Source organism: Emys orbicularis, chromosome 7 (genome assembly GCF_028017835.1).
Source record: "Emys orbicularis isolate rEmyOrb1 chromosome 7, rEmyOrb1.hap1, whole genome shotgun sequence".
In the NCBI taxonomy this organism is placed as follows: Eukaryota; Metazoa; Chordata; order Testudines; family Emydidae; genus Emys; species Emys orbicularis.
Window position 1 is genome coordinate 57,612,657 of NC_088689.1, and position 13,510 is coordinate 57,626,166.

At 45.1% G+C, this 13,510-nt stretch overlaps 1 protein-coding gene across 3 annotated transcripts in view; it reads right to left on the minus strand.

The window, feature by feature from the left end:
* NRG3 (neuregulin 3) overlaps window positions 1–13,510 on the minus strand; it is a 915,071-nt gene that overhangs the window by 531,565 nt on the left and 369,996 nt on the right. The gene's annotated exons all lie outside the window — the stretch shown is intronic.

Genomic DNA, 13,510 nt, shown 5'->3' on the forward strand with positions numbered 1-13,510 from the left:
ATCATTCTGAATCAGTGACCAGCAGTGTGGTAGGGGGCTCAGGGCTGGGGCATGGAGGGGTGAGGGCTCCGGGGTGGGGCTGGGGATGAGGCGTTTGGGGTGCATGCTGTCCCAGGGCTGTGACAGGGAGAGAGAATTCCCCTCAACTCTCTCTCCCCGCAGCAGCATGTGGGCTGGGGGGAGAGCTACCTCTCCCTGCTGCGGCAGCTCCAGGGCTGGGGCCGCAGGATAGGCACCTCTCCTCTGTCTGTGGCAGGTCTGTGACGGGGCTGGGGAAGAGGCGCATCTCCCCCAGCCATGGCAGGTCCGTGCCGGGGGAGAGGTGCCTCTACCCCAGCTGTGGCAGGTCCGGGTCAGGCTTGGTTAGGTCCAGAGCTGGGGAATAGGAATCTCTCCCCGCCGCAGCCCTGAGCGCCTTTATTTATTTATTTATTTTTATTTAAGAGGCTGTTGCACGGCCGCGCAGCTTAGAGGTAATTTAGGTGACCAATCCTCTTCATTATTTACAATCCTCCCAATTTGTGTGTCATCTGCAAACTGAAATAGAGTAGGGCCAAGAACCTATCCATGTGGGACCCCACTGGAAGCAGACCCACCCAATGATGATTCCCCATTTACGGTTACATTTAAACATTTAACTTAGCCAGTTTATATTCCATTTAACGTGTATCATGTTAATTTTACATCTGTCTAGTTTCTTAGTTTCGGGTGGTACCAAGTCAAAGTCAAAGTCCATTAAGTCAACACTATTACCTTTATCAACCAAATTTGTAATCTCATCTGAAAAAGATAAAGTTAGGGAAAACCTAGATCCTGTCAAACTACATAGCAGAATACACCCACGTTCACATCTATAATATCATGGCAAAATTCACATAGCAGCGTTGTATGTGAAGTTATAAATATAAGCTGAAATCATGACTAAAAATATGTTTTCCAGATAAGTCTGGGGAGTGGTCAAACTAGTTCCTCAAAAATGAAGGGTAAGCTGATGTCTCAGCCAGGTGTAAACGACACTAAGGGGACATTCTTTGTCAGGAAAGGGAGGGGGGCAAAAATATACATCTTAAAGAAACAGCATTGAGTTTCCTTCCACATTCCTATCACCTTGCTCCCAGGTGGAAATGCTTCTCAAAGGGGGGTTGTCATAACTATAAAGGGAAGGGTAACAGCTCTCCTGTGTACAGTACTATAAAATCCCTCCTGGCCAGAGACTCCAAAATCCTTTTACCTGTAAAGGGTTAAGAAGCTCAGGTAACCTGGCTGACACCTGACCCAAAGGACCAATAAGGGGACAAGATACTTTCAAATCTTGGGGGGGGGGGAAGGCTTTTGTTTTGTGCTCTTTGTTTTGGGGGTTGTTCGCTCTTGGGACTGAGAGGGACCAGACATCAATCCAGGTTCTCCACATCTTTCTAAACAAGTCTCTCATATTTCAAACTTGTAAGTAAACAGCCAGGCCAGGCGTGTTAGTTTTACTTTGTTTTCTCAACTTGTAAATGTACCTTTTACTAAAGTGTTTATCTCTGTTTGCTGTACTTTGAACCTGAGACTAGAGGGGGGTCCTCTGAGCTCTTTAAGTTTGATTACCCTGTAAAGTTATTTTCCATATTGATTTTACAGAGAGGATTTTTACCTTTTTCTTTAATTAAAAGCCTTCTTTTTAAGAACCTGACTGATTTTTCTTTGTTTTTAGATCCAAGGGAGTTGGATCTGTATTCACCAGGAGATGGTGGTAGGAAGGAGGGGGGATGGTTAATTTCTCCTTGTTTTAAGATCCAAGGGGTTTGGATCTGTATTCACCAGGGAATTGGTGAAGGTCTCTCAAGGCTACCCAGGGAAGGGAATTAGCTTTGGGATGGTGGCAGTGGACCAGATCTAAGCTGGTAGTTAAGCTCAGAAGTTTTCATGCAGGCCCCCACATTTGTACCCTAAAGTTCAAAGTGGGGAAGCAGACTTGACATGGTGGCAGAGCGGTGGGAATCATTTTAAACCCAAAAGCCAGTAAGATTTTTTTTTTCCTTCTAGCTGCTTGGAAAGCAGAGCTGAAGGTAGATGCATATCTTATCTCTCCTTGCCTGAAGGCAGAGGTGTTAAGTTTTTTTTAACAAGGGCCTTTGTTAAGAGAAGGGTTCAATCATTGAGCAAACAACTGGCAAAAGGAATTTACAAGCTGAATTGTTTTTTTTTTCTTTCTACCTCCTCGGAAATAGCTAGTTAGAAAGTCTCTGTTACCTCAGCAGCAGCCTGAGCTGAGTGCATCCCAGTTTCAGTCAACTGCAGAGAGGTGTGGTCCAGCACAAGAAAACAGGAAAATGACTACAAAAGAAGAAAAAGCCAAAGAGGAGGCCCACAAGAGAGCTATGGAGCTGAAAGAAAGAGAGATGGAGCTGAGAGAAAGAGAAGAGAAAGCCAAAGAGGAGGCCCACAAGAGAGCTATGGAGCTGAGAGAAAAAGAAAGGGAGCATGAACTGGAATTAGCACGGGCTAGGCCGGGTACACCAGCCAATCCTAACAACCCCTCTCCAGGTACCACTTCCCATCCCAGAAAATTCCCCACCTACAAGGCAGGTGATGATACTGAGGCCTTCTTAGAAAATTTTGAAAGGGGCTGCCTTGGATACAGCATCACTACAGACCAGTACATGGTAGAGCTGAGGCCGCAGCTCAGTGGACCCTTAGCAGAGGTGGCGGGTGAAATGTCTAAGGAACACATGAACAGTTATGAACTTTTTAAAAACAAGGTCAGATTCAGAATGGGGCTAACACCCGAGCATGCCCGTCGGTGGTTCAGAGCCCTAAGGTGGAAACCAGACGTGTCATTTACCCGGCATGCCTACCACATTGACAAAAATTGTGATGCCTGGGTATCAGGAGCAAATGTTATATCTCTGGAAGATCTGGTTTCCCTAGTAAAAATGGAGCCGTTTTTAGAGGGTGTTCCTGAGGAAATAGAAAGGTACATCCTGGATAGGAAGCCCAAAACTGTAACCGAGGCGGGGGAGATTGGAGCCAAATGGGTGGAGGTGGCAGAAAAGAAAAAAACTAGTAGCAGTTGGAGCGAATACCAGAAGGGGCAAGCTGAAACAAAACCTTACCACCGGGGACAACCCAAGGCCCCACCCACATCCCAAGGGAAACCCCAGACGCCTTCTCACCCCACCACACCAGTCTCCACCAACCAACATCGCCCCGGTGATACCTTAGCAGGGCGATGTTTTAAATGTAATGAACTGGGACATATAAAGGCTCACTGCCCCAAGAACCCCAACCGATTACAGTTCATTACACCACAATCACACCAAAGATCCCCAGACCCAGATGCCTCTCTCATACCCTTGGAGCGAAGGGAAACCTTGAGAGTGGGCGGAAAGAAGGTTATCGCTTGGAGGGACACTGGGGCACAAGTGTCAACTATCCACCAATCCCTAGTGGACCCCAAACTCATCAACCCGGAGGCTCCAGTGACAATTCAACCCTTCGTGTCACAGTCTGTAACCTTGCCTACAGCCAAGTTGCATATCCAGTACAAGGGCTGGTCAGGAATGTGGACTTTTGCAGTCTATGACAATTATCCCATCCCCATGCTGCTGGGGGAAGACTTGGCCAACCATGTGAAGCTAGCCAAGAGGGTGGGAATAGTCACCCGCAGCCAGGCTAAGCAAGCTTTCACCCCCATCCCTGTTCCTGAGCCGTCCACCAGGGCCCCGTCTGTGTTACCAGAGACCCAAACAAAGGTGGTGGAACCGGATCCCCTGCCAACGACCGCAACAGCCGTAGTGGATCCAATCCCAGAGACCCAGCCAAAGCCAGTCCCAGAACCGGAACTGGCAACGCAACCAGCACCAGAACCATTGCCAGCACTGAGTCCAGCGCTTGCAAACCCGTCTACAACTCCAACGCCAGAGGGCACCAGCGAGCCTGAACTGGCAGAAGCAGCAGATAACCCTACCCAAGAGGCTCAGCCAGAGCCTGAAATACCACATAGTGCACCAGCGGACAGCGGTTCACAGTCAATGGAAACAGCCCCAGCACCTGCATCGCTTCCAGAGGGACCAAGCCCCAGTCCACAGTCCAAGGAGGAACTGATGTCTCCAGCTTCAAGGGAACAGTTCCAGTCCGAGCAGGAAGCAGATGACAGCCTTCAGAAAGCTTGGGCGGCGGCACGGAGCACCCCACCGCCTCTCAGCTCTTCTAACCGATCCCGGTTTGTTGTAGAACAAGGACTTTTATACAAGGAGACTCTTTCTGGTGGGCACCAGGAAGACTGGCATCCTCAAAGACAGTTGGTAGTTCCCACTAAGTATCGGGTAAAGCTCTTGAGCTTAGCCCATGATCATCCCAGTGGCCATTCTGGGGTGAACAGAACCAAAGACCGGTTGGGGAAGTCCTTCCACTGGGAGGGAATGGGCAAAGACGTTGCTAATTATGTCCAGTCTTGTGAGGTGTGCCAACGAGTGGGAAAGCCCCAAGACCAGGTTAAAGCCCCTCTCCAGCCACTACCCATAATTGAAGTCCCATTTCAGCGAGTAGCTGTGGATATTCTGGGTCCTTTCCCAAAGAAGACACCCAGAGGAAAGCAGTACATACTGACTTTCATGGATTTTGCTACCCGATGGCCGGAAGCAGTACCCTTAAGCAACACCAGGGCTAAAAGTGTGTGCCAGGCATTAGCAGACATTTTTGCCAGGGTAGGGTGGCCCTGCGACATCCTTACAGATTCGGGAACTAATTTCCTAGCAGGGACCATGAAAACCCTGTGGGAAGCTCATGGGGTGAATCACTTGGTTGCCACCCCTTATCACCATCAAACCAATGGCCTGGTGGAGAGGTTTAATGGAACTTTGGGGGCCATGATACGTAAATTCATAAATGAACACTCCAATGATTGGGACCTAGTGTTGCAGCAGTTGCTTTTTGCCTACAGGGCTGTACCACATCCCAGTTTAGGGTTTTCACCATTTGAACTTGTGTATGGCCGCGCGGTTAAGGGGCCATTACAGTTGGTGAAGCAGCAATGGGAGGGGTTTACGCCTTCTCCAGGAACTAACATTCTAGACTTTGTAAGCAACCTACAAAGCACCCTCCGACACTCTTTATCCCTTGCTAAAGAAAACCTAAAGGATGCTCAGGAAGAGCAAAAGGCCTGGTATGATAAACATTCCAGAGAACGGTCCTTCAAAGTAGGAGACCAAGTCATGGTCTTAAAGGCGCTCCAGGCCCATAAAATGGAAGGGTCATGGGAAGGACCATTCACGGTCCAGGAGCGCCTAGGAGCTGTTAACTATCTCATAGCCTCCCCCACCTCCAACATAAAGCCTAAGGTATACCATGTTAATTCTCTTAAGCCCTTTTATTCCAGAGAATTAAACGTTTGCCAGTTTACAGCCCAGGAAACAGATGACGCGGAGTGGCCTGAAGGTGTCTACTACGAAGGAAAAAAGGATGGTGGCGTGGAAGAGGTGAACCTCTCCACGACCCTTGGACGTCTGCAGCGACAGCAGATCAAGGAGCTGTGCACAAGCTTTGCACCAATTTTCTCAGCCACTCCAGGACGGACCGAACGGGCATACCACTCCATTGACACAGGTAATGCTCACCCAATTAGAACCCCACCCTACCGGGAGTCACCTCATGCCCAAACTGCTATACAAAGGGAGATCCAGGACATGCTACAGATGGGTATAATCCGCCCCTCTAACAGTGCATGGGCATCTCCAGTGGTTCTAGTTCCCAAACCAGATGGGGAAATACGCTTTTGCGTGGACTACCGTAAGCTAAATGCTGTAACTCGTCCTGACAACTATCCAATGCCACGCACAGATGAGCTATTGGAGAAATTGGGACATGCCCAATTCATCTCTACTTTAGACTTAACCAAAGGGTACTGGCAAGTACCACTAGATGAACCCGCTAAGGAAAGGTCAGCCTTCGTCACCCAGGCAGGGGTGTATGAATTCAATGTACTCCCTTTCGGGTTGCGAAATGCACCCGCCACCTTCCAAAGACTTGTAGATGGTCTCCTAGCGGGATTGGGAGAACCTGCAGTTGCCTACCTCGATGATGTGGCCATTTTTTCTGATTCATGGGCAGAACACCTGGAAAAAGTCTTCGAGCGCATCCGGCAGGCAGGACTAACTGTTAAGGCTAAAAAGTGTCAAATAGGCCAAAACAGAGTGACGTACCTGGGGCACCAGGTGGGTCAAGGAACTATAAATCCCTACAGGCCAAAGTGGATGCTATCCAAAAGTGGCCGGTTCCAAAGTCAAAGAAACAGGTCCAATCCTTCTTAGGCTTGGCTGGATATTATAGGCGATTTCTACCACACTACAGCCAAATTGCCGCCCCGCTGACAGACCTAACCAGAAAGAAACAGCCAAATGCAGTTCAGTGGACTGATGAGTGTCAAAAGGTCTTTCACCAGCTTAAGGCGACGCTCATGTCTGACCCTGTGCTAAGGGCCCCAGACTTTGACAAACCGTTCCTAGTAACCACAGATGCGTCTGAGCGGGGCGTGGGAGCAGTTTTAATGCAGGAAGGACCGGATCAAGAATTCCATCCTGTCGTGTTTCTCAGCAAGAAGCTGTCTGAGAGGGAAAGCCACTGGTCAATCAGCGAAAAGGAATGCTATGCCATTGTGTACGCGCTGGAAAAGCTACGCCCATATGTTTGGGGACGGCGTTTCCAACTACAAACAGACCATGCTGCGCTACAGTGGCTTCATACCGCCAAGGGGAATAACAAAAAACTTCTTCGGTGGAGTTTAGCTCTCCAAGATTTTGATTTTGAAATACAACACATTTCAGGAGCTTCTAACAAAGTGGCTGATGCACTCTCCCGGGAAAGTTTGCCAGAATCAACTGGTTAAAAATTGTTCTTGGAATGTGGAACATATTGTTAGTTTTTATATAATCAGTAGTATGTCTAAAGGTGCATGTGTCTTATTAACTCTGTTTTCTCCTAGAGTTCCAGGAAGAAATCACAGCCAGTGTGGAACCGGCTGTCCAACACTATCTGTGATTTGGGGGGCGTGTCATAACTATAAAGGGAAGGGTAACAGCTCTCCTGTGTACAGTACTATAAAATCCCTCCTGGCCAGAGACTCCAAAATCCTTTTACCTGTAAAGGGTTAATAAGCTCGGGTAACCTGGCTGACACCTGACCCAAAGGACCAATAAGGGGACAAGATATTTTCAAATCTTGGGGGGGGGGGGGGAGAAGGCTTTTGTTTTGTGCTCTTTGTTTTGGGGGTTGTTCGCTCTTGGGACTGAGAGGGACCAGACATCAATCCAGGTTCTCCACATCTTTCTAAACAAGTCTCTCATATTTCAAACTTGTAAGTAAACAGCCAGGCCAGGCGTGTTAGTTTTACTTTGTTTTCTCAACTTGTAAATGTACCTTTTACTAAAGTGTTTATCTCTGTTTGCTGTACTTTGAACCTGAGACTAGAGGGGGGTCCTCTGAGCTCTTTAAGTTTGATTACCCTGTAAAGTTATTTTCCATACTGATTTTACAGAGAGGATTTTTACCTTTTTCTTTAATTAAAAGCCTTCTTTTTAAGAACCTGTTGATTTTTCCTTGTTTTTAGATCCAAGGGGGTTGGATCTGTATTCACCAGGAGTTGGTGGTAGGAAGGAGGGGGGATGGTTAATTTCTCCTTGTTTTAAGATCCAAGGGGTTTGGATCTGTATTCACCAGGGAATTGGTGGTAGGAAGGAGGGGGGATGGTTAATTTCTCCTTGTTTTAAGACCCAAGGGGTTTGGATATGTATTCACCAGGGAATTGGTGAAGGTCTCTCAAGGCTACCCAGGGAAGGGAATTAGATTTGGGATGGTGGCAGCGGACCAGATCTAAGCTGGTAGTTAAGCTTAGAAGTTTTCATGCAGGCCCCCACATTTGTACCCTAAAGTTCAAAGTGGGGAAGCAGCCTTGACAGGGGTACAGAAGAAAAGGAGGGGCAGATACCCCAAGACACCCCTCTCTCTCTCCCTGCCCATCACTTTCACTGCACCTGAAAAGACAAAGGAAGCAGCCATTGGACATTGGGAGAAGGGTTTATTGGTCATATATTATGTTTAGAAATTCAAGTATGTTTTAGTACTGGCAGTATAAGACCTCCCACATCATTCAAATTGAAATCCCCCATGATCATGCATCTTTTTTTCTCGACACATTATAGATAGGTGCTTAAGGAGGCAGCCATCCTGTTCCCTAGTGTGACTGATGGTCTGTAGCAGATGGGAACCAGTACCCCCATCTTGTGCTGTGTTAGGACATTGGTCCATAAGCATTAAAGATCATTTCCTTCCACATTATCAGTGATTCAAACAGGTAAGAGCATTTTTGACAGAAAACCACTCCCTTTCCTCTTTCCCCCCTCTCAATCCTTGCTAAATAATTGATTGTAATATTCCAATTGTGTGAATCGTCCCACCAGGTTTCAGTAATACCAGCTAGATTGAATTTATGCTCATAAACAAGCAATTCCAGTTTGTCTTGTTTATTACTCAGGCTCCTAGCATTGGTGTATAAGCATACATGAACTATCACCAACGGGTCTTTCTCCGTCGACTTCAGAAGCCTATCCAATCCTAGAGTGATGTCTCGTGTCTTGGCTGCAAGACACAAGCATGCCATCCTGCTGTTCGCCTAGTCCTTGCAGAGTGTTCTGAATCTCCAACAAGGATTTTCTGTCGATCTTCGATGGTTTGAGAACTCTGCAGGCAAACTTGATTTTCTTACAAGTTGAGTCAAGCTGCATTGCACATGTGCCCCATACATCTCTCCATTCCCTTGGACTTGAGAGTTATCTTCCATAGTTCCCATGTTGAGAACCTGGCATCTATTTGAAACTTTTAGCCATTTGGAATTCCTCCTCTTTTCTTCTCTCTCTGGTGACCATTGTCTTACTATCCTCACTTGTCTCCAAATGTGTAGAATGCTGCCATGACATCTTGCCTCTATTGGTTACAAACTGCCAGGCCTCCTCTCTGACTTCCTCGCTCACCTATTCCTTTGTGGTCAGCTCCATTCTTACTTGAACCTGGGTGTAGTGTCTCAGCAGAGGGGTTCCTCTCCCTCCGGGTCTGTGGGAGGCCACTCCACCCACTACACTGGGGTACTGATGTTTCCCAAATATGGTTTTCTAGAAACTCTTCAGCTTCTCTGATTCTTAGGAGCATCTCAAGGTGCTCATCCAAACCAAGAATCTTTTCCTCCAGCACAGCCAAAAACTTGCACTTCACATACGGGACTTCTGGCTTCAAGCTGGAAAGAGAACATGGCACATCCATTGCAGGTCACACCACCATTCTCTCTCAGTTTTCAGGATGTAGCTGGACTATTAGGAAGATCTTAAAAAGGCACACAAAGCCAATTGGAATCGGGCACCTAGGTGCCATTTGTTTCTTTGAAAAATCATTTAGCTATAGAAATTCCTTTAACTACCAAAGTATTTCTGCATAGCACTCAGGAGGTATTTATAGCTTCAACTTTCAATTGGGAGCAAAAACAACCACCACAAATAAATGAGTAAAAGTGGGAAGTAAACTTTAAGGTATCCTGAATGGACATCCCATTAGAAATTTGACCCTCAAACCGTTCCATAGTTGGTCACCCATGGCAAACAACAATACAACTTCCCCAAGGACCCAGTCAAAAAGTCAGCTGATGAACATATGTATTTCATTACCTGATATTAAATAGTTATGTGGTACCGTACCTATTATCTTGTTATAATAATTGACTAGTCTATATGTAGAATGGGGAAAACATTAATAACGCTAGGGACAGAAGGCAGTAGGAGGCATGAAATCCATATGCAAATTACATTCCTCCAGGTATCAGTTGGCTTTGTAGTTGGAGGTTAGATATTTTAATGTTAAATTATGCATACAAGAAATTAATTTATCACACTGTTGTTTTCAGAGAGAGAACTGAAGACAAAATACAGAAGTTCTTCCCAACCACATTATCAAATTCATATAACTAACAACATTGTTCTATCTGTGGAAAACTTTTCAGATGCTCATACTGGAAGGATACAGCAAATTGACTACTTGAAATAATGCTTACCAGGGATACAGCACAGTGCAGAATGATTGGGGCCTAATTTTTTATTTAAGATTTATTAATGTAAACCAACTATGTACACATGGAATAAAAAAGGTTATTTCTGTAACAATATTTGGAAGAGTTTCCAACTGTGTGGTGTGCATTTCTTTTTTTCTCCCTAAAGAGAGAAAAAAATTCTTGCTGCATTTTATTCACAAGAAAAAAAAATTCTATCTTGCAAGAAGCATGAGACAAATGAGCATAACTGTGGTTTTCTGTAAATTTTTAAATATCTGTCTATTGTGGAGCACTCTCCTTAGGAATCTTTGGTAGTTTATGCATCTTAGATTTCTGTGCATTATATAAAAAAAATAACACACTACCCTCACTAGTGTACTCAATATTTCTGTTATTCTGTTTAAGTTCTAGTGGAGTCGGCTCTCAGGCAGAACCTATAAATTACCACATGTTGTCAAGCATAACAGCTTACAGTCAGCTGGTTCAGATCTGTGAGCCGGTCTGCTGTTCACGCATTCTAGCCACATCAGTGAGGGTATTGAAAGGACCAGAGAATGTTTGTTTATGGGATGAATCCAAGTCAGAATTCTGAGTACAGGACAAGCAGCCAGTAACTCTTAAAAGATACATTGTCAAGTATTTTTAAGCTTACTTATGCTTTTCATTGGTACAAGTAATCTCTCACCTACCACATATCACTGCTAGATAACACAGACTAGACCGCTCTGTTTCTGACAGCCGGCATGTTTATCTGCTCTGAGACAAAGCAACCATTACTGTGGAATGCTGTGAGTGAGAGAGGCCCCCAAAACCCACTCTCTCTCCCCCCACATACACACAACACACTCCCTGTCACACTCCACCCCACCCCCACCCATTTGAAAAGCACGTTGCAGCCACTTGCATGCTGGTATAGCTACCACAATGCACTGCTCTCTGTGGTTGTTGCAAGAGCTGCTAATGTGGCCATGCCAGTGCGCTTGCAGCTGTCAGTGTGGACAGATTGCAGCACTTTCCCTACTGCGCTCTACGAAGGCTGGTTTAACTCAAAGCCCTCTACATCTGCAAGTGTTGCCATGCCCCAAAAGTAATTAACTATTGATAACGTGGGTCAAATCCTAGATTCTTATTATTCTTTACTAAGGTGCCAAGCCTACACATTAGTTTATCTGTATGCAAAGTCCCCTTGACTTCAATGGAACTATTCACATGCTTAAAGTTAAAAACATGTGCCTACAGACCTTCATCTACCAATACAACTGGTTGCAGTAATCAATTCATATTTATACTCACACACACATTGGTATAATCAGAAATGTATAACATAATTGGCTCTTAGAAACATGCTTTTCTCCTCTGCTCCCCCACCACACACACACACACCCCGCCACTGCCATGGAATTTTGAAAGCTAAAGTGTTACAAAGAATCACTTTTGACTTACAAATAACTGCTACTTTTCTGAAATTTTGTCAGAAAAGCAATGCAATGTAGCCATCCTTTTTCTCTTCAGTTGTCTGCCATCAGTTAAATATAGGAGGCATTTCCAGTACAGAGGAGGACTGGAATATCACACGAAAAGATCTGGAGGGCCTTGAAAACTGCAGTACTAGAAATGGGATGAAATTTTATAGTGCAAAGTCATGCACCTAGGGACTAACAGCAAGAATTTTTGCTAAAAGCTGTGGACATATCTGTGATGCTGATAAACCAAGTGCCAGCTCTGGTCAAGGCTGTAGGCCTTAGCTAAGAACTGACAAACTCATACCTGGAAACCAGACCTGTTCATTTATGTGTTAGTGTTGCTCAAAATATGTATGAGTCTTATAAGAATGTATTTAGTGTTTAGATTTTATAGAATATTTGTAAGGTGCTGCAAGCATTACTCTTATTTGTAATGTCTGTATGCCATGCTATGAGGAAATATGTAAGTTGTGCATTATAACTTTGGGAACATTTGCCTGCACTTGCAAACTCAGATGGGAAAAGTCCTCTTCTTCCCCCGCCCCTCTCCGCCCAGCACAGAAGAACTATCAACATCAGATGGGCCAACAAGGAGCATTGCAATTCAAAAGATTGGTGAATGGATCTATTACATTATTATTGCCTATTACATGCAAGTAAGCTTCTCCTATGGACTTGGAGACTAAATAAAGGAAATAAAACAAAGACAGGAAAATTTTCCATCTCTTTGCTGTTTGAACTCCCACTCTGTCAGAAACACTAACTTGAAGCCCTGGGTCCACCCTGAAAGACATTTTGAATTGACAGGTCATTACAACAACACTATCACTCTTAGGATTTAGATTGCAATTCATTTGCGTGTATAAGTTTGCTTGCTTTAACATGTAAATAACTCATTCCTTTTTCCTAGTTAATAAACCTTTAAATAGTTTATTACAGGATTGGCTACAGGCATTGTCTTTGGTGTATTATCTAAGGTACTAATTGATCTGGGGTACGCGACTGGTCTCTTGGGACCGGAAGCAACTGAATATGGTGTGATTTTTGGTGTAAGGAACCATTTATCACTATGTCCAGCTTGCCTAGATGGCAAGCTAGACTGGAGAATCTAAGGAGACTGTCTGTGACTCCATGGTAAGACTGTTACAGTGATCCAGGAGTTCACATTTGTCACTGGCTTGGTGAAATCTAATTATAGAACACCCCACCACTTTGGGGTGCCTGCCCTGTTTTTCACAGTCTGCCCTGAGGTAGGCACTCACAGTCACTAGCCAGTCCAGACAGTGTGACAATATCAATAAGAAGCAACAGAGGAGGAAAAAGACCTGGGTGTATTGGTTGATCACAGGATGATTAAATATCAGGAAAAATTTCCTAACTGTAAGAATAGTAGGGCAATGGAACAAACTGCCTAGGGATGTTGAGGAAGCTTCTTCACTGGAGGTTTTCAAAAAGAGGCTGGATAGCCATCTGTCTTGGATGGTTTAGACACAACAATCCTGCATCTTGGCATGGGGGGGTTAGAGTAGATTACCCTTGTGGTCCCTTCTAATCCTATGGTTCTATGACTATGTGCCACCAATGTGATGTGGCTGTGAAAAAGGCTAATGCAATCATATGGCCCATCAGGTAAGATAAGGTATTTCCAATAGAGACAGGAAAGAGAGTTCACGTGACATGTGTGCAATTCTGGTCTCCCATGTTTAAGAAAGATGAATTCAAACTGGAACAGGTGCAGAGAAGGGCTACTAAGATAATCAGAGGAATGGAAAACCTAACTTACGAGAGGAGATTCAAGGAGCTTGGCTTGTTAAGCCTAACCAAACAAAGGCTGAGGGGAGATATGATTGCTCTTTATAAATACATCAGAGGGATAAATACCAAGGAGGGAGCAGTAGAGGCAAAAAACCTAACTAAATTCAAGACTCAGTTTCATAAGTTTATGTAGAAGATAGTATGATAAGTGCCTACACTG